A 23017-nucleotide genomic window follows, 5' to 3' on the forward strand; every position below is an offset into this window, starting at 1 on the left:
CCATTTAAATACACTTTTTAAAGTTAAGACTTGTTAGAACTGTTTTTTGTAGCTCCAACATCTGCGAGGGATGACTGTGAAGAGACTATTTAATATATAATAGAAAAAAATAGAGCCAGAGCTGAGGTTAAGAGAAGAGAGGAAGTTATTTCCTGATTAAACAATAAATATAGGGCTCATCCAAGTGACTGTAAAGTCCATCATAGGGAAATGCAATCTCTCATCTTTCTTCCCTGTGGAAGAAAGGAAAAAAAGAAATTCAATGAAAGAAAATGAAAACCTCTGAGTATTACCTTGAGGAGAGATTGGAAAAATTGGCAAGAATTTTAGTACTCAGCAGTCAGAAAGGTGAAAGCAGAATGTTAGGTATTTTGACCCACATATAAGGTCAAACTCTCAAAGCTCTGAAATTTGCATAACTTGAGAGAGTTTGTGGCATGAAGCCTGAGGTCTGGAGAGAAACCAAAGAATTTTTTTTTTCAATGAAGAATGAATGAAGAACCAGCATTTATGAAACAGAAAAGAGAATGTTAATTATATTTAAGCATCTATATTTCTTTGCTCTTTGTTCCAATTATATTTTTCAAAAAAAAATCAGAAAAATAATCATGTGGGACTATCTTGGTGTTCCAGTGATTAGTGGGTCCACTCTCAAGGGCCCAGGTTCAAGCCCTTTGAAAAAGTTAATAAATAAAAAATAAGAAAGACAGGAAAACAATGATGTTCAAGCTTTAAGCTTTATAATTACATAATAGGAAAAAATAAGGTTCATATCTGAATTTTAGCTCTAAACATGATGACCCCTCATTTGGACCGTGAACAAAGGCCCAATTGATTCTGGCACATCCTCGTTTTAATATATGTGTATTCCCAGCACTGATTCCAACTGGTACAATTCTTGCAAACACCCAGTAATAGCAATTGTCACAGCCAGTCAAGACAATCCACAAGCAAAAAGAGCTTCTGAGAAGACAGCACAGCTCTATGGTTTGTTCCCTCAAATATTTGACTACCAAAAATTAGATGCTGTAGGAGTGAACACAATGGGACATTGTTTCCAGCTAGATACATATCTCTTTCACCGCCAGTTAGCTTCCCTTCCAGGGGTGTGTGTGTTTCACATCCTGGTCGCCCTCTTCTAATAGACGGTCAGTTTTCATAAGAAGAACTGAGAAAAACTTGGGTTAGAGAACATTTTCCGTGTGTGTGTCTGCGCGTGCGTGTGTGTTTGTTTTTAAATCATAACCAGAAAAACAACCTATTACAAGGGATAAGGAGTCAGTAATGAAGACTTTATTACTGGCCAACAGAAAGTTTATAAGGGATATCTTTCCAAAATCTAAACCTCTCATCTTCTGGAATGAAAAGATTAAGGGAGTTTGAATAAGAGCGTGCATAGCTTCCCTTTCTCAGTAACTATGGTTAATTTAAAAAAAAAGTTAGTTGCTCAGTCACATACGACTCTTGGTGACTCCATAGACTGTAGCCCACCAGGCTCCCCTATCCACGAGATTCTCCAGGCTAGAACACTGGAATGGGTAGCCATTCTCTCCTCCAGGGGATCTTCCCAACTCAGGGATTGACCCATGTTTTCCTGTGTTGAGGGCAGATTCTTTACTAACTGAACTACCAAAGTCTTCCCTAAATAAGTTTCTTTATTAAGTAATAGATAATAAAGCCATCTGCCAGTTTTTAATGAAGGAACATCTAGTGCAAGGGCTAGAAATCTGACTAGAGGCAAAATAAAGGAGACAAGAAATATCACCTGTTCCCTTCTCTACCATCAGGAGAACAGGCTGCCCACCAAAAGCATTTCCTGTTCTTCTCTAAACAGAAGGAACAGCTGAGCAACAATTCAGAAACATGGGGACTCTTCTCAGTAACTCCCAAATTCCCATTTTCAAGCCATGCTTTAGGTTATTCAGAACTATGCAATTCCTTGTAACAACACAGAAACTTTTTTAAGTCGTCAGCATAAATAAGTGCATTGTGCAACTTCCCTCAACCAAACCACAAACTGTCACAGTGTAAATAGTCATATCCTTAAAAGAGAGCAACTGAAAATTGTTGATTCGAAGTGGGGACCAGGGAAAAGAAACAATTTTTCTTCATATACCTTTATATGTTTTCTGATATGGAATACCTCTTTCTGTAAGTTATAGAAATAACGTGCGTGCTAAGTTGTTTCAGTCATGTCCAACTCTCTGTGACCCTATGGACCATAGCCCGCCAGGCTCCTCCGTCCAAGAGATTCTCCAATCAAGAATACTGGAGTGGGTTGCCGTGCCCTCTTCCAGAGGATCTTCCCAACTCAGGGGTCAAAACTGCATCTTTTACATCTCTTGCATTGGGCAGGCCAATGCGAGTTCTTTACCACTGGTGCCACTTGGGAAACCCCTATACAAATAACGAATAGCAATTATTTAGTGCTTACTGTATGCAAGATGCTGTCCTACTTTCCATGAGTTACCTCATTTATTCTTTGCACAGTTCTATGAAGAAGACATCGTTATTATTATTATTATACAGGTGAGAAACATAGGCTCAAAGGGTAGGTGACTTGGCCCAGGATGGTAGTAAGCAGAGGCTGACAGAAAAGGTCAGATGCTAGGCATGTTTTGAAAGTAAAGCCAAGAGCAAAGGCTGATGGAAATGATGGAGGTGTGAGAAAAAGAGAAGTCAAGGCTGATCTCTAGGTTTGGGGCCCGAGTGCTTAGAAGAGAGGAAGCCAGGGACAGAGGTTTGGGATTGTGGAGACCAGGAGTGTGGCCACGGAGGTGTTACATTTGAGATGGCTGTTAGACACCAGGGCAGTGGTGTTGGGTCAGTAGTTTGATATGCAGATTGAGTTCAAGAGAAATGTTCCGGCTAGAGATATAAAGATTCAGAGGAGGAGGAGAGAGAGGAACGAGAACAGGGAGAATGAGAATGAGCAGGCAGTATTGCCAAAGGGGACCCAAGAGTAATACATCAAAGTTAGGAGAAAAAAGAGGTGTCTGATGTGTCAGTTAACCTACATCAACGTGCTGATAAGTCAAGTAAAACACAACTGGAGGATTGCCTGACCACTGGACTTAGCAAGATGCGGACTTTGTAAAAATGCTCTTTCTCTTTAATAGTGGAATCCTTCTCCTTATTCTCTAAATGAGAAACTTCATGCAAATCAGCACCTTATTATTTAGCTATTCTTTGAGACCACATGGACTTAGCCCACCAGGCTCCTCTGTCCATGGGATTCTCCAGGAAGAATACTCAAGTGGGTAGCCATTCCCTTTCCCAGGGAATGTTCCCAACCCTGGGATTGAACCTGGGTCTCCTAAATTGCAGGCCTGTTCTTTACCATCTGAGCTACCAGGGAAGCCCCCAACTTCATAGCGTAGCAGCACTAATATAGATTATACTAATTATACTAATATAGATTATACTAATATAGATTATCCTATCCATCCTCTTTTTTTCTAAAATCCTATCCAGCCTTTACTAACAGTACAATCTAACCTAAGCCCCCGTGAGCTCAGGGCAAGACTGGGTTCCTGAGTCCATTTCTGCAGTGCCTCCCGAGCTCTCGTCTTCTCACTAGCATTCCATCTTGATTAGTCATCCAGGAACAAAGCTTTTCTCAGAGATTCCCCAGGCTCTCAGGCTCTCATCAGAAACAAGGGGCTTTGCTCACCCACTTCCCCACACTGGTGCCTGAACACGTCATCCAGATTTCAGCAGAGCCCAGGGAACCTGTGAAAGGCAAAGGTCTGACTCAACCCCATGGAAAAGAAGCCACAGTTCAAACTGCCAGTAGGATGATTGGGCCCCTCTGTTTGCCACAATTTGATGAACTCTCTTAAGTGTGAGAAATTGAAAAATACCAGCACCAAATAAACTGGGCAAAGGACTGATGCTTTCCAACAATAATAATAATAATAATAATAATAAAAGCTCACATACCTAGTAGAATGGTTAAAGCAAAATTAAAGCAAAAACAAAGAGAACTTTACAGCACCACATATTGGCAGGGACAGAAAGTAGTTGGGATTCTCATTCATTTCCTCTGGGCATGCAAAACCATATGGCCCCACTATGGAAAATATTTTGGCAGCTGTGAAAAAAAAATATTTTATAAAGTTAAAATAGGACCCATCAATCCCACTCCTAGGTAATTTCCCAAAAGAAACTAAAACACATATTCACACACACAGACACAAATCCATAAGTGAATATTTATACCAATTTTATTCATAATCACCCCCAAATGGGAAACAACCCAAATGACCTTAAATGTTGAACAGATAAATTGTTTTGCATTCATAAAATGGAATCCAACTCAGGAGTAAAAAGAACAAAATCCTAATGCCTGCAACAACATGGATGAATGCCATAGGCATTTTGCTAAGGAGAAAAAGCCAGACACAAAGGGGAACACATGGAATGATTCCATTTGTATGACATTCGGGAAAAGGTTTAACTAAAGAGGTAGAAAACAGATCAGGTGGTAGTTGCAGGTCTGACTACAAAGGAGCCTGTAGGGACCTTCCTTCAGGAAAGGAAAAATTGCTGTAACTTGATTGTGGTGCTAGTTACCTGAGAGAATAGGTTTGTCAGAAATCATACAACTATAAAACAAACAGATATAAAACAAACAAGAAAACTCACAATATAGTACATTTTGTAAATTTGTGAGGAGTCTAAAAGAACATACAACAGATTTACCTTTGCATATAACTGTAGAATTTTCTATTCAAATTACTTAAATTAGGAGTCAAAATTAGTTATTCAAAGGTAGATTTCTCTACACAGTCTCATGAAGTAAACATTATTGAATTCTAGGAGCCCTAAATCAAATCCCTAATGATTATACAGTGGAAGTGAGAAATAGACTGAAGGGACTAGATCTGATAGACAGAGTGCCTGATGAACTATGGACAGAGATTCGCGACATTGTACAAGGGATCAAGACAATTACCATGGAATAGAAATGCAAAAAAGCAAAATGGCTGTCTGAGAAGGTCTGAATAGCTCTGAAAATAGCTCTGAAAAGAAGAGAAGCAAAGAGCAAAGGAGAAAAGAAAAGATATACCCATTTGAATGCAGAGTTCCAAAGAAGAGCAAGGAGAGATAAAGCCTTTCTTAGTGATCAGTGCAAAGAAATAGAGGAAAATAATAGAATGGGAAAGACTAGAGATCTCTTCAAGAAAATTAGAGATACCAAGGGAACATTTCATGAAAGATGGACTCAATAAAGGACAGAAATGGTATGGACCTAACATAAGCAGAAGATATTAAGAAGAGGTGGCAAGAATACACAGAAGAACTGTACAGAAAAGATCTTCATGACCCAGATAAACACAATGGTGTGATCACTCACCTAGAGCCAGACATCCTGGCATGTGAAGTCAAGTGGGCCTTAGGAAGCATCTCTACAAACAAAGCTAGTGGAGGTGATGGAATTCCAGTTGAGCTATTTTAAATCCTAAAAGATGATGCTGTGAAAGTGCTGCACTCAATATACCAGCAAATTTGGAAAACTCAGCAGTGACCACAGGGCTGGAAAAGGTCAGTTTCCGTTTCAATCCCAAAGAAACACAATCCCAAAGAATCCTCAAACTACTGCATAATTGCACTCATCTCACACATAGACAAAATAATGCTCAAAATTCTCCAAGCCAGGCTTCAACTGTGCAATTCCAGATATTCAAGCTGGTTTTAGAAAAGGCAGAGGAGCCAGAGATCAAATTGCCAATATCCACTGGATCATTGAAAAACAAGAGAGTTCCAGAAAAACATCTATTTCTGCTTTATTGATTATGCCAAATCCTTTAACTGTGTGGATCACAATAAACTGTGGGAAATCATGAAAGAGATTGGAATACCAGACCACCTAACCTGCCTCTTGAGAAATCTGTATGCAGGTCAGGAAGCAACAGTTAGAACTGGACATGACTGGTTCCAAATAGGAAAAGGAGTACGTCAAGGCTGTATATTGTCACCATGCTTATTTAACTTATATGCAGAGTACATCATGAGAAACACTGGGCTGGATGAAACACAAGCTGGAATTAAGATTGCTGGGAGAAATATCAATACCCTCAGACAGGCAAATGACACCCCCCTTATGGCAGAAAGGGAAGAAAAACTAAAGAGCCTCTTGATGAAAGTGAAAGAGGAGAGTGAAAAAGTTGGCTTAAAGCTTAACATTCAGAAAACTAAGATCATGGCATCTGGTCCCATCACTTCATAGCAAATAGATGGAGAAACAGTAGAAACAGTGGCAGACTTCATTTTTCTGGGCTCCAAAATCACTGCAGATGGTGACTGCAGCCATGAAATTAAAAGACACTTACTCCTTGGAAGGAAAGTTATGACCAACCTAGACAGCATATTAAAAAGCAGAGACATTCCTTTGCCAACAAAGGTCCATCTAGTCAAGGCTATGGTTTTTCCAATAGTTGTGTATGGTATGAGAGTTGGACTTTAAAGAAATCTGAGCACCAAAGAACTGACGCTTTTGAACTGTGGTGTTGGAGAAGGTTCTTGAGAGTCCCTTGGACTGCAAGGAGATCCAATCAGTTCATCCTAAAGGAAATCAGTCCTGAATGTTCATTGGAAGGACTGATGTTGAAGCTGAAACTCTAATACTTTGAACACCTGATGTGAAGAGTGGACTCATTGCAAAAGACCCTGATGCTGGGAAAGACTGAAGGCAGGAGGAGAAGGAGACAGAGGATGAGATGGTTGGATGGCATCACCGACTCAATGGACATGAGTTTGGGTAAACCCCGGGAGTTGGTGATGGACAGGGAGGCCTGGTGTGCTATAGGGTTGCCAAGCGTCAGACAGGACTGAGCAGACTGAGCTGAACTGAGGAGCTGGAAGTGAAATCTTAAAGAGATTAAAAGATCTTAGATTTAAAAGAGATTAAATATCTTAAATCTTTTCATTAATCAGTGTGCTATGTGTCAAACTTCTGCTATATTAAATTTAAGTGCAAAAGAAAAGTTCCTGTGGTCCCAAGATATAATGTATGGAGGATGCTTCAATTAGTAGCAAGCTTAAAGAGTAACAGTAGCCAAGTCTTCATAAAACTATCCCCAAACATAACAGTGTCCAATTCATATGTTTTCTCAGCAGAGACTTCATTCATCTCAGTATAGCAATTAATCAAGTCAGAAAATAACAGTTCAGAACTTAATGCTCACTAGTCCTGCAGATTCTCACAGAAAATACTAAATACACAAAAGAGCATTTAAAGGTTGATAAGAAAATGTTTAGGGAACATACATAGGCAGAAAAGAATTACACTGTTAACATGACTCATCTGTGTGTTTCTACTAGTGAGAAAACACATTGCTCTTCCTTCCTGGCAAGGAGTAGGTCACCTTTCATAACACTTTCTTGCAAATGGGTAAAATGCTAGAGGAGAATGAAAACAGCCAAGCAGAAATGGAAGAAAAGAATGTTGAACCTCAGGTTTATTTACTTAAGGCCACACCCTAGCACGAACAGGAAAGGATTCTTGAAAAACTACCTTGTGAAGCATATGTTTCAGCACCTATACAGAAGGAATCAGTTAAGAACACGGCAGAGAAAGCAAACTACAATGCTGGGAAATAAAATTCATTTTTAAGCAATGAGCATTTTTCTTTACCAAAAAGTTGTTTAAATTAGATGTGGGGCAAGTGGTTGTGGCTCAGTCACTAAGTCATGTCTGACTCTTTGTGACCCCATGGATTACAGCACACCAGGCTTGCCTGTCCTTCAATGTCTCCTGGAGTTTGCTCAGATTCATGTTCACTGAGTCTGTGAAGCTACCTAGCCATCTCATCCTCTGTCACCCGCTTCCCCTCCTGCCCCCAATCTTTCCCAGCATCACGGTTTTTCCCAAGGAGCCCGTTCTTCACATCAAATGGCCAAAGTATTGGAGCTTCAGCTTTAGCATCAATCCTTCCAATGAATATTCAGGACTGATTTCCTTTAGGAATGACTGGTTTGATCTCCTCTCCTTGCTGCCCAAGGGACTTTCAAGCATCTTCTCCAGCACAATTGAAAAGCATCAATTCTTTGGGGCTCAGTCTTCTTTATAGTCCAACTGTCACATCCATTCATGACTACTGGAAAAATCATAGCTTTGACTAGACAGACCTTTGTCAGTAAAGTGATGTCTCTGCTTTTTAGTAGGCTGTCTAGGTTTGTCATAATTTTTCTTCCAAGGAGCAAGCATCTTTTGATTTCATGGCTGTAGTCACTGTCTACAGTGATTTGGGAGCCCAAGAAAATAAAACTTGTCACTGCTTCCACTTTTTCCCCTACTATTTCCATGAAGTGATGGGATCAGTTGCCATGATCTTTTTTTTTTTAATGTTGAGTTTTAAGCCAGCTTTTTAACTCTCCTCTTTCACCCTCATCAAGAGACTCTTTAGTTCCCCCTCTCTTCTGCCTTTAGAGTGCTATCATCTGCATATTTCTCCTGCAATCTTGATTTCTGCTTGTGATTCATCCAGCTCAGCATTTCACATGATGTACTCCTCAGCTGAGTTAAATAAGCAGAGTGACAACACACAGCCTTGTTATACTCCTTTCCCAGTTTTCAACCAGTCAATTGTTCCATGTCCAGGTCTAACTGTTGCTTCTTGACCTACATACATGTTTCTGTTATGGCAAAGGGGCTTGCATAACTCAGGGAAGCTATGAGCCATGCCATGCAGGGTCACCTAAAATGGACAGGTAATAGTGAAGTGTTCTGACAAAATACAGTCTACTGGAGGAGGGAATGGTAAACCACTCCAGTTTTCTTGCCACAAGAACCCCATGAATAGTGATGTGTGCAGTAGGAAATGTACTAGGAGAGGGTAGGACAAATTGAGAAAGAAGCATTGACATATACACTACCATGTGTAAGACAGACAGCTAGTGGGAAACTGCTATACCACACAGGGAGCCTAGCTTGTCACTCTGCAACAAACTAGAGGGGTGGGATGGGAGGGGGAGGGACGCTAAAGAGAAAAGGTATATATAATTATGAGTGATTTGTGTTGTTGTACAACAGAAAGCAACATGTACATTTTAAAGCAGTTAGTCTTCAATTAAAATTTTTTTAAAAGCTTAAAAGAAAAGAAATGTAATAGGGAGAGTGCTCATGAAAAGAGGGAAGGGAAAATAAAAACTCAAAAGCTATTTTTCTCTTCTCTCTGCTTATTTGTTTTTAACATCAAGAAACTCTCATCATCCTCCTGAAAATCCCCAAGATACAAATCTTTACTTCCTCAGTTTTGGACCATGATTCATCTATTCAGCACAGCGCATGCTTTCTTCTTGTAATCCAAATAATAGAAAGCAGACCAAGCTACTTGACGAACTTTAAAGATGAGCTTTCTTTCAGAGGTCAGGGCCAAATGGGCTTCTTGAAGAAATTCAGCAGCAGGAAGTGTGCAAGAGTGGAAGGAGTCCTGATTGGCAGTCAAGAGCCCAATCAGTGGGATGAAGCAGTAAGGCGTCTGACTTGGGACCTTGCCAAGTCATCTGGTTGGTCTGCATCTCTGTGACCACGTCTACAAAATAACGATCAACAACATTGGTGTTACCTACAGTTGTAGGAATCTGATGACATAATGACTCTTTAAAAAGAATACAAGGTACTTACCCTGCAAAGCAAATGGTGGTAAGCTCCTGTTACTATCGTTATATGAGTCCATCAGTGTTGAGAGATGCGCCGTATATTCAGGCCAACTACAGCGAGGAAGGTTTAAAGAAGTTTTAGCTAGAGTTACCAGACCATGGCTCCAAGGTAGACATCTCCACTTTAGAATCAGACAGGTGTCAGTTGACCAGTGACAGGTGCATTTTCTGCCTGTAGCTGAACCAGACTCATGGGTAAACATCAGAAGCCATTAACCAGCCTCTGTAACCACCTTCAGAGGAACAAAAAACCATTGAAATGACTCCCCCAAGTAGCCTACCCGGCTCTCATCCCTGCTTCTTTTCCCAAGGCTCAGTCTTTGGAGTCCTCTCCCCACTTCCACTGAGATGCTCCATTATCCTCCCCAAAAATTTTACTTGGGGAACTAAAATAATATTTGTCCCCCACTCCAAGATTCTCCAGTATCTTTTCCACAAATTCTATCTGGGGGACTAAAATGAGGTACAATTTCCTCAAAAGCCTCAGAGCGATGCCAAGGAAGATCAGGCAGAAAGAAGACTCAGTCTTAAGCAAAACAATGACACGCTGACTGAGGAAGATTTTACCAGCAAGAAGGGGTGATGGAGTGAGGAGGAAGTGACATGGTGGCAGACGGCAGGCTGTTGTACTAACCAAGCAAGAGAGCCTGAGACCAAAATGGTAACCAGAGATATGTAGAGAAAATGGCAGAAACAAAGCACATAATTTCAGCTCAGCTGATGTTCATGCAAGCCATTTCTGTGATTTAAAATTCTCTAATAGCCACATTGGTGTTATTTAGTGGCTAAGTTGTGTCTGCCTCTTTTGCAAACCCATGGACTGTATAGCCTGCCAGGGTCCTCTGCCCATGGAATTTTCCAGGCAAGAATACTGGAGTGGGTTAATATTTCCTTCTCCAGGGGATCTTTCCAACCCAGGGATCAAACCCTGGTCTCCTGCATTGCAGGCAGATTCTTTACCACTGAGCCCCAGTAGCCACATCAAATAGGCATAAAAAAATATAAAGAAAGAGATGAAATTAGTTTTGATAATAAATTTATTTAACCCAATGCTTCTCCAATGGCTCAGCAGATAAAGAATCTACCTGCAATGCAGGAGACGCAGCCGATGTGGGTTTGGGCCCTGGGTTGGGAAAATCCCCTGGAGGAGGAAATAGCAACCTATGCCAACATTCTTACCCGAAAAATCCCATGGACAGAGAGGAGCCTGGTGGGCTACAGTCCAAAGGGTCGCAGAGTCAGCCACATCTGAGTGACTGAGCATAGCACATCACATTCAAAATATGTTCAACATATAATCAATATTAAAAGAATATTAATAATATGCCTTACTTTGTTTTAAGTCTCCCAAATCCAGTAAGCATTCTGTGCATCTCTCTTGGAGGAGCCACATTAAAGAAGTTGTGCAGCCACAGTAACTAGTGTCAAGTCTAGGCTCTTCAAACATCTTTAGATGTTTTTCTCATTTCCTAACCTCCAAACCACACTGGGTTTACAGATTTGCAGATCCAAACCTTCACTTTTACATTGTATGTCCAGTCTATTTTTGTTGTTTTTGTTCCAGAATATTCCATGTAAAAAAGAAGTCTTCATTCACAGAAATTTGGACTAAAACAATGCAAACAGTGAGTGGTCTAGTTAGAAACTACCGTTGTGGAGCTCAACCAAGTCCCCAGCTCTCTACACTGCTGACACATTAACACATACATTTTCAACCACAAAGATGAAAAACACAAACCTTTTGAAGTGATAATGAAGTAATGATTAGAATTTAACACCTTCTAAAAAGGAAACTTCACTAGAGCTACATAAACTTCTAGGCTCTAATTTTTTTTTTTTTCAACAGAGAAAATGACAAGTTTTTTGCCATCAAATATGATTATTTCTCGTTTCAATTTTTTACTAAAAAAATATAGTGCAGTCATCATTCCAATAATCATTTTATAAAGAAACTATTACATTGCTGAAATTTTTAAGAACTGAGGGTTTTATCTTCATCCCCACCCAGTCAGAAATGGGGCCCAGGTCCCACAAGGCAACATCAGTATACCATTCACCTCCCTAATTTTGCCTTCATCTCAGATTTCCAATTTTCCTGAGGTACTATGCCCAGCACATATGTGAAAGCTGTACTGGACACTGATTGTATTCTTTCTGAAGCAGATTCTACTAATTTGCCTTTTTCTGGATGTTTTACTTCTCAGGGGTAATTAGGTCCAAGATTAACTGTGTAGCTAGGAAGGTAAGCCTTTTCTTACTCTCCCGGGCCTGCTTCTGGGGATTTGGTGTTCTGCCAGTCCTATTCCCTCCCTCAGCCCTCTCAGAGACAAGTACCCCCCAATCTGCAACAGGAAGACCAAGTTCTGTCCATATCACAAACTAATACCTGAGCAAGTGGGAAAACCCAGAAGCCAGTGATCCTGAGAAAGTGCTCAGTGCCTAACTCTACTTTGAGTGTCTATGGTTAATTTTATGTGTGAACTTTGTTGGGCCATGGCGCTGAGATAGTTAATCAAACATTATGTGCTTCTGGATGAGATTTACATTTAAGTTGGTGGACCCTGAGAAAGCCAATGGCCCTACATAACAGATGTTGGCCTAGATTGCAGAGTGAGAGCAACTCAACTCACAACCCATGATTGCTATGTAGCAGGGGCTGTTGGGCTGGGGGTTCTAAGGACAACCCTGATGTTCAGAGCAGAGCCCCACAGTCTCCGAGACTTGAGCACAAAGAGCTAGCAGCATAGTCTATAAATAACCAGATCAACTTGTGAAATGCTAAGCACGATTGCCTAACTCAAGAGAGATTTATTTTAAGGAATTGGCTCATATTTTTACGGAAGCTGGCAAATCCACAATCTGCAAGGTGTGACTGGAAGGCTGGAGACTCAGGAGCTAAGGTTGCAGTTCAAGTCTGAAGGCTGTCTGCTGGCAGAATTCCTTCTTAGAGGAGGAGGTCAGTCACTGATTTATTAAGATGTCATCTGATTAAATGAGGCCCTCACTAATGGAGGGCCCTGTGGCCTATCATGGGTCCCCCTGCCAGCCTTCTCTGTCATGATTTTCTCTCAGAGCCCTGCTCTCCACCTCGGTCCTTCATATCAGGGTCTATGTCCTTGAGTCCCAAATTCAGGCAGAGTCCAAGGTCATTGGAAGGAAAGCTATGACCAACCTAGACAGCATATTAAAAAGCAGAGACATTACTTCACCAGCAAAGGTCCGTATAGTCAAAGCTATAGTTTTTCCAGTAGTCATGTATGGATGTTGAGAGTTGGACCATAAAGAAGGTTGAACACCAAAGAATTGATGCTTTCCAACTGTGATACTGGAGAAGACTCCTGAGAGTCCCTTGGACTGCAAGAAGATCCAACCAGTCCATCCTAAAGGAAATCAGTCCTGAATATTCATTGGAAGGACTGATGCTAAAGCTAAAGCTCCAATACTTTGGCCACCTGATGTGAAGAGCCAACTCAATAGAAAAGACCGTGATGCTGGGAAAGATTGAAGGCAGGAGGAGAAGGGGATGACAGAGGATGAGATGGCTGGATAATATCACCAACTCAATGGACATGAGTTTGAGCTAGCTTCAGGAGATGGTAAACGACAGGGAAGCCTGACATGCTGCAGTCCATGGAGTCACGGAGAGTTGGACATGACTGAGAAAGTGAACAACGAAAACAAGGTCACCTCAAGAGAGTCCCAGTTCCTTTTAAATCAGAGGATGTGGCCTGTTGTTGTTATTGTTTAGTCACTCAGTCATGTTCAACTCTTTCGAGACCCAGTTGACTGTACCGGAGTCAGTTGCTATTTCCTTCTCAGGGGATCTTCCTGACCCAAGGATCTAACCCAGGTCTCCTGTTTGGCAGGTGGATTCTTTACCACTGAGCCACCTGGGAAGTCTGGTTGTGGCCTAGCAGCTATTTCAGGCTCATGAACATTTCATGACCGTCGACAAGTCCTCGGCAATCTGTGATAAACCTCAATTTGTTTGTTCCTGCAATATGAGGAGTTGTAGCAGGGTTTCACCTGTTGATAGAAATAATAAACAATCTATAATAGGAATAGAAAAGAGTTTTATTTTAATCAAACTGAGGACTATCTAGCCTGGGAGACGTGGATTCAGGAAGCACGGGGAAAGTCTTCTAAAGGCAAAACCTGCAAAATTATGTAAGTTGTTTGTCAAGAATTATCACTGGAGCTGGCAAGAAATAAGGGTGCTTGTTATGCAAGGATTGGCTGGGATTCGAACTGGATTCCTAGTTCCCTTGAGACCATAAGGCTGCACCTGACAACTGCTAGCAGATACTATATTGAGGATGACTGGTAATGTCCTTGAAACTGATACACTTCAAAAAACTCAAGTTCTCAGGGATGTAAGAACGTGACTGAAACCACAGCCACGATGGCCACCCAGCTCCGCTCAAGCTAAATCATGTATAAGCCAGAAGGACTTCCACATACATTAAATATTTGACAATTTCTTCCATCACACCTAACACCACTAGTCAGGTTCAGCTTCAGCCCCACTAAATAACCAAAGTTAATATCAGAATGTCAAAATGGACCAGATTTGTGTTACAGGGTGTGCTGGCATTTGGGGCTGGAGGAAAGATGATGAAACTGACCAGATGATGCTGAGAAAAGAGAAATACTGGCTATGATTTCTCAAGCCCCTTCTGTGTGCCAGGCATTGCGCTAACACTCTTGCCTCCATTCACTGAAGTCTTACATCTGCCCTACGGAGGTGAGTATGACTCTTCTTCAATATTTCAGAGACGAGAAAGGAGAGGCCTACAGAGTATAATAACGTACTCAAGTTACAGAGTTATTAAGTAATGCAGTTGGGATCTGAGCCCAGACAGTCTAGTTTACCACACTCTTAATTAACCATAGTATTCTCTAGCAAAGGAACTACAGGCACGCATAATCCAGAAATGACATCTCTTTTTTCCGACACTGCTGGTGACACATTCCATGATTTTACCTACCTGAACTCTTCATTTTTTCTGTGTTTCCATCAAAACCATTCCTCCTCTTTTGATGCAGTTTTGAAAAATCATGCTAAATATCTTCACTTAGGTCAAGATTAAATTGTTCCTCCTGCTTTTGGCCTAAGAGATAGTGTTAACTTCATTATATTTTGATTTTAATAAGCAAGTTCCTTCATAGATAGAGGACAAATTGAAGGGTTGCCAGAAGTGGGAGGTGGAGGTGGGGGAAATAGCTAAAGGGTGTCAAAAGAGATAAATTTACAGCTAGAAAATAAATAAGTTATGAATATGTAACACATAGCATGGTGACTCTAGTTAATAATACCATATTGCGTATTTGAAACCTGCTAAGAGTTCAGTTCAGTTCAGTTCAGTCACTCAGTTGTGTCCAACTCTTTGCAACCCTATGGACTGCAGCACACCAGGCCTCCCTGTCCATCACCAACTCCTGGAGTTTACCCAAACTCATGTCCATTGAGTTGGTGATGCCATCCAACCATCTCATCCTCTGTCATCCCCTTCTCCTCCCACCCTCAATCTTTCCCAGCATCAGGGTCTTATCAAATGAGTCAGTTCTTTGCATCAGGTGGCCAAAGTATTGGGAGTTTCAGCTTCAGCATCAGTCCTTCCAATGAATATTCAGAACTGTTTCCTTTAGGATTGATTGGTTGGATCTCCTTGCAGTCCAAGGGACTCTCAAGAACCTTCTCCAACACCACAGTTCAAAAGCATCAATTCTTCGGCACTCAGCTTTCTTTGTAGTCCAAATCTCACATCCATACGTGACTACTGGAAAAACCATAGCTTTGACTATATGGACCTTTATTGGCAAAGTAACATCTCTGCTTTTTAATATGCTGTCTAGGTTGGTCATAATTTTTCTTCCAAGGAGTAAGCATCTTTTAATTTCATGGTTGCAATCACCATCTGCAGTGACTTTGGAACCCCCAAAGTGAATTCTGTCACTGTTTCCATTGTTTCCCCATCTATTTCCATGAAGTGATGGGACCAGATGCCATGGTCTTAGTTTTCTGAATGTTGAGTTTTAAGCCAACTTTTTCACTCTCCTCTTTCACCTTCATCAAGATGCTCTTTAGTTCTTATCCTCTTTCTGCCATAAGGGTGGTATCTCTGCATATCTGAGGTTATTGATATTTCTCCTGGCAGTCTTGTTTCCAGCTAGTGCTTCATCCACCCCAGCAATTCTCATGATGTACTCTGTATATAAGTTAAATAAGCAGGGTAACAATATACAGCCTTGACATACTCCTTTTCCTATTTGAAACCAGTTTGTTGTTCCATGTCCAGTTCTAACTGTTGCTTCCTGACCTACATACAGATTTTTCAAGAGGCAGGTCGGGTGGTCTGGTATTTCCATCTCTTTCAGAATTTTCCACAGTTTATTGTGATCCACACAGTCAAAGGCTGTGTGGATAATCACATAAAGCAGATTTGGCATAATCAATAAAGCAGAAATAGATGTTTTTCTGGAACTCTCTTGCTTTTTTGATGATCCAACAGATGTTGGCAATTAGATATCTGGTTCCTCTGCATTTTCTAAATCCAGCTTGAACATTTGGAAGTTCACAGTTCTTGTACTGTTGAAGCTTGTCTTGGAGAATTTTGAGCATTACTTTGCTAGCGTGTGAGATGAGTGCAATTGTGTGATAATTTGAGCATTGTTTGGCATTGCCTTTCTTTGGAAATAGCTCTTAAAAGTTCTGATCACAAGAAAATATGTTGTAATTATATATGGTGATATATATAACTAGACTTATTGTGGTGATCATTTCACAATGTATAAAATATCAAATCATTTTTTACATCTGAAACTAATAAAATTTTATATGTCAATTATACCTCAACAAGACAAAAAGACCAAGTTCTTATAGTCTTCTACCAATGACTTCTTACAGTCTTCTACCAAAGACTGCCAATGTTCTTGAAGCTGACATGAATGACTAAAGAATTGGGCATGGTTTAAGTATAGAGTCTGTGAGTCTGTAAGTTCAGGAGCTACAAAAGGCAAAAACAGGGGAAATGCAAGCAGAGAGTACTTGTATCATTAAAATCTATAGCAGTAAGCTTTTTTTTTTTTTTTTTTGTCAAATGTAGTCATTTCTTAGTAGTCTACAGGAAAATACGTACTATTAAAAAATTTCTGTTTTATTTTCTCCACCAGTATTTGGTGGTTGCTAGGAAATCAAGAGGGTAGAAAAAACCCAGTTTCAAGATTTAGTTCAAAGATCCCTGCATCTTGTGAAGAACTTCCTGATTATTTTTTCCACCACTTTGAGTAGAACTGGCCACTCCCTGCTGTGTTCTCACTAGAGTTGGCACAAACTTTTATTACAAGACAAATAAAGCTGTAATGTCATTTTTAGTTTACAACTCCTCCCCCTCTCTTTCTCTCTCATAAAATAAGTTCCTTCAGAAAAGGAATGACAGCTTATTCTTATTTATATCATTGTAGTGGGGATATTGAGCAAATAATAACACACAGCTAATATTTATCTACTTCCTTGTCAGACCTGGGGCTAAGCCACAGGCACAACTATCTCGTTTAACCTTCACGATGACCCTATGTGGTACACATTATTCTAGCTCCACTTACAGGTAATGAAACCAAGGAACAGAGAAGTTAAGTTATTCAGTGGTGATGAACCCAGGCAGACCAACTTCAGAGGCTTCATGCTTAATCCGTGCACTGTACTGATGAAATGTCTGATGGTGGACTGACTGACTGAAGAAAAGACTGTCTTGCTCACTCCCAAGCAGCAACCAGGATTCTCTAACAAAATTAACACACTTCCATGTGACAAATTTCCGTGCAAATAAAATTGTTTGCTGCATACTTTGGAGTCATATCTTAGCCTGTTCAGGCTGCTGTAGAACAATATCTTAAACTGAGTGACTTATAAGCAATAGAAATTTATTTCTCACAGTTTTGGAGGCTGGGATGTCCAAGACCAAAGTCCAAGACCAATTCACCAAAGCAGACTTGGTGAAGACCCTATTCCTGGCTCACAGCCAGTCATCTTCTTATTGGGTTCTCACATGAGGGAAGGGGCAAGTTCTCTGGGGTTTCTTTTTTTTTTTTTTTGTAAATTAATTTATTTTAATTGGAGGCAGTGGTTTTTGCCATACATCGACATGAATCCGCCACGGGTGTACATGTGTTCCCCATCCTGAACCCCCCTCCCCTCTCCCTCCCCATCCCATCCCTCAGGGTCGTCCCAGTGCACCAGCCCTGAGCACCCCGTCTCATGCATCGACCTGGACTGGTGATCTGTTTCACACATGGTAATATACACGTTTCAATGCTATTCTCTTATAAGCGCAGTAATGCCACTCACAAGGGCTCTACCTTGTGACCTAATCACCCCCACAAAAGGCCCACCTCCCAACACATCACACTAGGAGTTAGGATTTAACATATGAATTGTGGGGTGGGAGAGACACAAACATTCCATCTTTAGCAAATAGTAAGAGATTTTCTTCTCATTTTGGTTTTATTTCTAGTCCAAAAAATCATATTATAAATTCTTCTTTCACATAATGTATTTCAATTCTCCTTTTAGAGGTCCAGAAGGTAGCACATATACATTCTTTGATCAAAGTACTGACTGTGATAGCTTGGTGGAAAACTTACATTAAAGGTTAATTTAAACCAAAGAATGAGGGATTTCCCTGGTGGTCTAGGGGCTAAGACCCTGCACTCCCAATGCAGGGGGCCCCAGTTAGATACCTGGTCAGGGAACTAGATCCCACATGCTGAAACGAAGAGTTTCTATGCTGCAACTAAAGATCTCAGCACAGCCAACTACATATTTCTTAAAATAAATTAATTAAAGGATGATATGAAATGGAGGTCCCAAACTCAAATTCCTGTAAGAACTCAGAAGGTAGAGTAAATCAAGCAATGTGTGAAGTGATTTGAGACAGTGAGACTGTGGTTCAACTGGGATGGTAAACAGTAGAGAAAGTTTTCATGTTTAATATTTTTGTGTTATGATTTTCTGAGCAAATTTTAAAGACCTTTGTAATCTGAGTTAAAAGAACAAGACTCGACGTGAATTTATGAGTGATTAATTATTGTGAATTCCAGAGAGATTTATTTAGAGCTGTGTTTTTTCTTTAATGTCAAAGAGCAATGCAATCCCCTCCCCCCCATCCCCATCATCCTCACCCCCATTCAGGACCATGCAGACATCTTTTGTGATGTGAAGCTGGAATCTCTCGTCTTATCTTCTGTGTCAATAAATTTATTTACATCCCAAAGGGCAAAAATCCAGGATCCTGTTCCTTTGTTCCTCAAGGAGAATTTGTTTACAATATGAAGCTAAAGATTTTACTTTGCCTCTCAGAATGGGAGAGATAAATAAATGTATAGGTTGATTCTGGGGAGTGAGTTGCTCACCTATAGTAGACATTGTTATGAGTAGGATGACATCTGGTTCTCACTGCATGGCCCAGAGATAAGAATTGGGACAGAGCGAAGATGGGATGATCATTTGCTGTAAGTAAATAATATTCTGCTTTACTCTGGAAACCCAGTATTGGTGTACAGGATAATATTAATAAATGTAGATATTAAAAACTTCAAAGGAATCTATACTCCACCTGGGCTTCCCCAATAGCAGGTAAAGAATCCACCTGCAATGCAGGAGACAGAGGAGATGTGGGTTTGATTCCTGGGTTGGGAAGATCCCCTCTAGGAGGGTATGGCAACCCACTCCAGTATTCTTGCCTGGAGACTCTCATGGACAGAGGAGCCTGGTGGGCCGCAGTGCATAGGGTCACAAAGAGTCAGACACGATTAAAGTGACTTAGCACACATGCACGCATACTACTGCCAGCCCTGCTGACCAAACAAAACACGTCTATCAGCTGACTTTCGTTCATGAGCTGTGAGTTTGCAGTAACTAGTATTAGGTGAGCCCTGTCTTGTGGAAAGTGGGTTGTCATAGCATAACTTTAAAGGTACCTAAGAGATCCCTCTTTCAGAGCAAAGTATCTTAGACTTCTTGTCAAGACTTCCAACGTGACTGTTGTTACACTGTCACTGTAAATCCATTGTTTTGCTACTTAGAAACTGCATATAATGCTAAAATATCTAGCAGTGTTAACCCAAAAATGGCTATCAAAATGCTGATATCTATAAACTAATCTGTTTACACATCTTTACTCACTGCAAGCAAAGAACATCTGCCTGCAGATTAAAGAACCACTTACTGTACCCAAATGTTTATCAAGATTAAGATGGAGAGAAACCTTAAGCTGAAACCTTATGAACCAAGGCAGTTCCAGTTTTTCTCAAAGCAGAAGGACTCTCGTCTGAAAAGCAGTGAGCGGGTACCGGGCATTGGTGAGACACAGGAAAGCACTTCAAGAGGAAGAAACTCTGAAAGAGGAAGTTCAAGGCACCCAAGACAAATTGCATGCTTCTTTACATTGCTTGATTCTTGCCCTGCAACAGTTTACCCAGCCCAGTGTTTTGTGTGATACTGAGAAATGTTTTCTAAAGAACATGGTAGCTCTTCTTTATAGAACTGACCACACACTGGCCAGAAATTATGATAGGTGGGCTGTTTTAGTTGCAAGAGACAGACTCTGATTACCTTAAGTGATAAGGAATTTTGGTGCAAATGTATGGGAAAGTCAAAAGAGGAAACAGTCACCATTGAGGGGGTCCTCAGCAGACCACAGTGAGGGAGTACTGTTCAGGGAGGCAGCAGTGCTACAAGGCCTTGGGCTACCGCTGCAGCTCCAAGGCTCGGGCCTCTTGTTTCCCTTCAACAAAGGTTCTTCTTTGCTTACTGTTCTAGTGGTCTATTTTCTGTCCCTGAGTTTCTCACATATTCTTGTTTTCTTTTTCCCTCTTTCCCACCCCCTCTGTCCAGCCATCTTTCCTTCCACTATGGTTTACATCTCAGCTCTCTGAAAGAGCATTTATTTAGCTTGGTCTGACACTAAGTGAGAAAAATTAACAGAAAACTTAATTAACTTGATTAAAGCTTAGTTAACAAAAAACCCAACTGGCAATGACTTAAATCCATAGGATTTTATTTTTCCTCCTATAACAAGAACCCAGAGGTAGGTGGTACCAGATACTGGTTCATCTGCTCAATGCTAACACCCATATCTCAGTCTTTCTAATTTTTCTAGCCTTCCATTTTTAGCTGTTGGTTTTTCATCCTTAACTGTGAAAAACCAGCCTTATGATAGCTGCTGCAGATTCAGTCACCATGTGCCAACATTTAAGGCAAAAAGATTAGAGAAGGGTCAAAGCCAGCAAGCTCTCTTGTTCATCTGTCTCACACACAAGCATGCACGTACACATGCTCACAGACTTCTGCTTATGTCTCGTGAACCAGAACTATGTCATATGACTATGCTGCTTCCATGAGGGTTCTGAAAGTGACTTCTGAGATTTTATAGCCTCTATAGTGGGAAGGAAACAAGAAGAAAGGTTATTAGCAATCAGTCGATGAACAATGCTTGCCACGGTCAGCATATAGCATATGGCACTGATCTTAGGCAGTGCTCCGAAACAAGCCATCTCCTAGAAGACTATAGCCTATGGATAGCTGTCTTGGAGTCAGGGGTTGATCTGATACGATCAGACATCAGCATAAGAGCTTTCCTCAAAATGAGGCTGTGTGCAGGGTGAGAATGGATAGTACTTGGTATGGTATGATATCCACATGTGTCTAAATTCCCATCAATGATCCAATTATAGCTGATCAACTGTAAGTTTAGCTCTACCTGCTACATTCCCGCAAGCTTGCATTGTCTATTCATATATTTGTCCACTCATAATATTCAATATTAATGGAATAATACTACAACAGTGAAGAAAACACTGAGCTTATTTTCTAGTGGAAGACAGAGAAAACTTAGGCTCCAATAATCCTGTTCTTCTCTTTGTAAGGATCGCCATAATTTCAGTGCTTACATGTCTGTGGACATATAATGACAAAAACACAGTTCAGTAAGGAGCAGTGTGGAGGGCATACTGGCTTTAATTTATAGAATTATTTATTTATTTATTTATTTATAGAATCAGAATTCAGAACTAGATGCTTTAGCCACAGACTTTTCAGTCTGTCTCCTTCACAGAGAAACTGACAGACATTTTTGTGCTAGAGAAACAAGGAAGGAAATGCACACTGCCAGGAGCCAAAAGTGTAGTTTTTGCCGTATACCCTGTCCCCGTTCCCATTAGAACATAGTTTTAACTTCTAAAATTACTTTATTTGGCCTTTATTTAACTTCCTCTAGGATGTGTTGAATGTGGCCTACAAAATGTAGCTTTACTGCTGAGCAGCACTCCTCTACGCACTTGACCTTAGATTTAACCATCCCTCACCCCACATTAGTTTTCTTGGTTTTAAAAACTCACCAGAGGATATAATGGGGACCAGCATATACTTGGACATTCTCTGGCCATTAGGCATTAGATGTTTACCAAGGAAAGTGGCACTGCTCATGTGACTTCTGTGTGACTATATAAGATTTATATACCGAATTTTTAAATTATTCTACTGATCTTCTTCTTACCTCTCTTAACTAGCCTGTGATTCCCCTATCACCCAGCTTTATTCAGGCTAATACCCTTTTATCCTTCAGGTCCTAACACAGTTGTAATCACCTAAAGAGTCCTTAAAACTTAGACTAAGTTCCTGTTCATGCTACCATAAACCCATCACTCCCTTTGATAACACTTATTTCAGTACTTATTAATTATTATTATTATTATTACTTATTATTATTATTAATTTCAGTACTTATAATAGCTTTATTAGGCTTCCCAGGTGGCTCAGTGGTAAAGAATCCACCTGGCAATGCATGAAATATGGGTTTGGTCCCCGGGTCAGAAAGATCCCCTGGAGGAGGAACTGGCAGCCCGCTCCAGTATTCTTGTCTGGGAAATCCCATGGACAGAAGAGCCTGGTGGTCTACAGTCCATGGGGTTGCAAAAGAGTCAAGACTCACTAAGTGACTAAGCGACAGCAATAGCTAGATTAATACCTGCTCAAGCTCTCAGTAGACTGTAAGCTCCATGAGGACAGAGGCCATCTCTGTCTTGCTTAAGTCTACACCTCATTGTGTAGCAGTGTTGGATATACACAGTGGCATTCAACAACATTTAATGAATTAACAAGTAACTTTAGTCTCCAAGTGACTAGCATAATGCTGCCAAAAAATAGATACTGCAGCAGATGTTGACTGCGGAGCTCTGCCCAGGAATAGGAAATTTAGTACCATTCTCGCCCTGCTGCTGGGACTGCTACTGGCAGACACCCTCAGCTGCCAGCTCTCTTTGGAGAATGCCTCACTTTTTAATTTATTTTTAA

At 40.6% G+C, this 23017-nt stretch overlaps 1 long non-coding RNA gene across 2 annotated transcripts; it reads right to left on the reverse strand.

Moving 5' to 3' along the window:
• Positions 1-8948: 8948 nt before the first annotated feature.
• LOC139032962 (uncharacterized) lies at positions 8949-11316 on the reverse strand. Of its 2 annotated transcripts, none has more exons than XR_011485573.1 (3): positions 10999-11316; positions 9632-9717; positions 8949-9539 (listed from the first exon to the last, which is right to left on the reverse strand). It is a non-coding gene; the product is annotated as an uncharacterized lncRNA (long non-coding RNA). The 2 variants fall into 2 exon arrangements; XR_011485572.1 differs by having other exon boundaries at positions 9632-9899.
• Between the last annotated feature and the right edge of the window lie 11701 nt (positions 11317-23017).

The sequence above is a fragment of the Odocoileus virginianus genome, chromosome 34, assembly GCF_023699985.2.
Source record: "Odocoileus virginianus isolate 20LAN1187 ecotype Illinois chromosome 34, Ovbor_1.2, whole genome shotgun sequence".
Lineage (NCBI taxonomy): Eukaryota > Metazoa > Chordata > Mammalia > Artiodactyla > Cervidae > Odocoileus > Odocoileus virginianus.